The sequence below is a fragment of the Canis aureus genome, chromosome 3, assembly GCF_053574225.1.
Source record: "Canis aureus isolate CA01 chromosome 3, VMU_Caureus_v.1.0, whole genome shotgun sequence".
NCBI lineage: Eukaryota > Metazoa > Chordata > Mammalia > Carnivora > Canidae > Canis > Canis aureus.
The window spans coordinates 30,271,327-30,275,463 of NC_135613.1; the positions used below are offsets into that span (position 1 = coordinate 30,271,327).

General features: G+C 44.1%; 1 long non-coding RNA gene across 1 annotated transcript; it reads right to left on the minus strand.

Moving 5' to 3' along the window:
• Positions 1-633: 633 nt before the first annotated feature.
• LOC144304971 (uncharacterized) lies at positions 634-3,855 on the minus strand. Its single transcript, XR_013371977.1, has 2 exons — positions 1,480-3,855; positions 634-773 (listed from the first exon to the last, which is right to left on the minus strand). It is a non-coding gene; the product is annotated as an uncharacterized LOC144304971 (long non-coding RNA).
• Between the last annotated feature and the right edge of the window lie 282 nt (positions 3,856-4,137).

Sequence of the window (4,137 nt, forward strand, 5' to 3'; positions counted from 1 at the left end):
TCAGATACAACCTTCCCTTCCCTGTGGTAGAGGGTGTCAAGGGTGGAAATAGGCCAGAGAATCACCAGTTTTCTCCAGTGCATAAAACATATCAGTGTGGGGGAAGAAGCATTCCACTTTGTCATATAGAAAGAAAAATTGGGGGATCCCTGGGTGACTCAGTGGTTTAGCGCCTGCCTTTGGCCCAGGGCGCAATCCTGGAATCCCAGGATCGAGTCCCATGTCAGGCTCCTGGCATGGAGCCTGCTTCTCCCTCCTCCTGTGTCTCTGCCTCTCTCTCTCTCTCTCTCTCTCTCTCTGTCTATCATCAATCAATCAATCAATCAATCTTTGAAAAAAATTGACACGTATTAAACCGTAAATGTGAAAAATGAACAATGCAATTTCTTTAAAAATAAACAAAACACAAGAGACTATATGACATGAGACTGGTAAGGATTTTTTTAAACAAGATGCAAATAATAAACCATAAAAGATCAATACATTTGGCTACATTTGAGTAAGATATGTCTTAGATTATCTTATAAAATAATCTTACATTTGATGCCATAATAAAAGGAGGAATAAGATATCTGTAATCCAGATGATTTACTCTGCTAATGCTCCCATAAAAAAATAGCATAGACTAGGGAGTTTAAATAATAGAAATTTATTTCCTTATAGCTCTAGAGGCTGAAAGTCCAAGATCAAGGTGTTGGCAGGGTCAGTTTCTGGTGACAGGTCACTTCCTGGCTTGGAGATGGCTGCCTTCTTAAGTCCTCACATGGCCTTTCCTTGGTGTGCATGCATGCATAGAGGAAAAGAGGGAGGCAGGGAAGGAGGGAGGGAGGAAAGAGGGAGGTGAACGAGCTTGGTATCAGTGTTGGTGTTTCCTTTTGTTAGGATACTAACTCACCATCAAGCCCTACACTTATGACCTCATTTAACCTTAATTACTTCCTTGGTGGCCCCATTTCTAAATATAGCCAAACTGAGTATTAGGGCCTCAACATATGAATTTGGAGGGACACATATAGTCCACTGTATAGACTGAATGACTGTATTCCCCTCAAGATTCATATGTTCAAACCTAACTCCCAAAGTCATGGTGTTTGGAGATGGCACCTTTGGGAGCTGATTAGGTCACAAGGGTAGAGCCCTCATGGATGGGATTCATGCCCTTATAAAAGAGACCCCCAAGACCTCTCTTGTTCCTTTAACCAAGTGAGGACCCAGAAGACAAGCATCTATGAATCTGGACAAGGGCTCTTACCAGACACCAAATCTGCCAGTACCTCAATCTTGGACTTTCAGCCCCGAGAATGATGAGAAATACATGTCTGTTGTTTATTAGTCTGCCTATCTGTGGTGTTCTGTTATAGCAGCCTGCATGGACTATGACAGTCTGCCACTCTGCAGCCATCAAACAACTCATATCAGACCATTATAAAACTGATACAAATTAAAAAGGAGACAAACCACCCAAAGGAAAAGAGGCACCTATGACCTGGCTGTCCCACACCAGGAGTAAGATCTCAGAAGTTCTCAGAATCTTCTCACAAACAAGCTAGTGGTCCATCATGAGAGGAATGGATGTGTAAATGATGGTGGAAGTCCCCAGTTGCAGGTAATGTACCAAGCACACACACAGCAATGAGAGGTCTTGAGCACTGACACCTCAGGGAGGAAATAGAAAGAAACAAAAGGACATTTATAGCACATGATCAAACAATGATGTGTAATTTGCAAAGATTTGTGCATATTTAATGACAAATATCAAAATCACCCGGGAACTGGATGTGAAGATGAAAAGAAGTTAGGTCATCACCGAGACATAATCGGAGGTAAAGTCAGCAAGATGTGAAGGTGGGTCAGGTGTGTGGGATAAGGGACATAAATAAAGGGGTTAATGGTAACTCCCAGGTTTCTGAACAAGCTATTGGTAGAGTTATCATTTTCCAACATGGAACCCACTAGAAAAGGAGCAGGTGGTGGACATCCCATGGGGATGAACGGGAAGGACATGGTGAGCTATTGTGAAGTCTTCTGCCTGGAAGTCATCCATGTGGAAATTCAGATGGACCATTGAAGACATTATAGCTAGGCAGAGTGGTCTGGAGTAGAGATGTGGATTTGGGGATGATAGGCTACTAGGTCCATGGGATCTACCCAGAGAGGGGTGGCTCAGTGGTTTAGTGCTGCCTTCAGCCCAGGGTGTGATCCTGGAGACCTGGGATCAAGTCCCATGTCAGGTCCCTGCATGGAGCCTGCTTCTCCCTCTGCCTGTGTCTCTCATGAATAAATAAATAAAATCTTAAAAAAAAATTCTGATGAGAGTCTCTCATCAGAAGCTGACACAGAGGACCCAGGAGACAATACTCACTTCCCTGATTCAAAAGATACTTGACAACCAGCTTACCGATGAAAACCTATGTGGGTCAAACACTGGGGCTCCTGTTCAATGCACTTCCCTCAACTCCCATGTTCTGGGTACATCCTCCTTGGAGTCAGCCCTCTGCCCATAAAAGCCTGCTTGTGGATGACATCTGTCCCACCTGCCTTTTCCCTTTGCTTCCCTGTCCTATGGATCCCCTGCTGAGCCTGCAGGAGGAATGTGGGGAGAACATTTAGGGTAAAAAGGCTCTGTCTCTCGACAAGCTATGTCCAATGATGAGCAGTTATCTGATCTCTCTGAGCCTGTAGAATGGAGATTACAGTATAAGGTTATTATAATAGTCTCCCAAGCCCAGTGAATTTAAGCAAAGCCTTCTGAAATCTGTTTATGCCCTTAGCCTGGGAAAGTGCTTTGTAGAATGCTAATGCATAAGGCTATTATTATTTTTATTCCTGTGCTCTTGGATTTCTGACCTTTTTTTTCCCCTCACTTTAAAGAATTATTCCTTCCCCTCATTTTGGAGAGTTGACAGTGCCTACCTATACTTCTAGAATTCTACTATAGCTTTTCTAGCATCTGTCATCTTTGGGGATTCCATAAATTGTGTGATTATCAGACAAAATTAAAGTGTTCTCCAGGGGATCCTTGGGGATCTTAAGGGGGTGTATGGTTATAGCTGGCTGGATCTGAGATAATGTCCAGAACTGGGGAGCATGCTACATTATACTTGGCGTCTGCCTTGGGAAGGAAGCAGAATGTTCCACTGTAATGTTCTGCTTAGAACTAGTCCTTCAAGGACGGGGTCTCATGAAAATGTGGTGGCTGAGGCAGCCTCTGAGCTGGGATGGCTGATGGGTTTTCCAGGAAGCCAATGAACATTGGCTTCCTCTTTCCACCCCATTTCCTTGTCACACTCTTGACTCTGGCTCAGGTCTTGATGGGGTGGCCATGGCTGGGGAATCCAGCAAGGGGAAATTGCATTGGGAAAACCTATAGTTCCTTCCAATGACCAGATCTGTAGAGCAGATCCTGGATGACATCTGTCCCACCTGCCTAAATAATACGGGGAGCACTTCCCCGTATTATTTAGTTCCTGCTAGACTATCAGTTTGCTAAGCTGCTGTAACAAAGTACCAAAAACTGAGTGGCTTAAAGCATAGAAATTAATTTTCCTCCAGTCCTGGGGGCTAGAGGTTCAAGATCCAGGTGTTGGCAGGGCTAGTTCCTCCTGAGGCTTCTTTCTCTAGCATGTGATGGCCATCCTCTCCTTGTGTCCTCATGTGGTTGTCCTTCTGTGTGTATCTGTATCTTAATCTCTCTTTCTTATAAGAACACCAGTTAGGGACACCTGGGTGGCTCAGTGGTTGAGCGTCTGCATTTGGCTCAGAGCGTGATCCTGGAGACCCGGAATTGAGTTCCACATCGGGCTCCCTACATGGAGCCTGCTTCTCCCTCTGCCTGTGTCTCTACCTCTCTCTGTGTATGTCTCTCATGAATAAGTGGATAGAATCTTTAAAAAAAAAAAAAAAAAAAAGCTAAAAAAAAAAAAAAAGAACACCAGTTATATTGGATTAAGACCCACCCTAATGACTTCATTTTACCTTAATCACCTCTGTAAAGAGCCTCTACCCTAATGACTTCAACATATGGATTTTAGGGACATGATTCATCCCATAACAGTCAGTGTCCCTATGGAGCAAGGACTCTCAGAATCCTCCAACTGTCCACTGGGCCAATGCACCCCACAGGGACTTACCACAGGG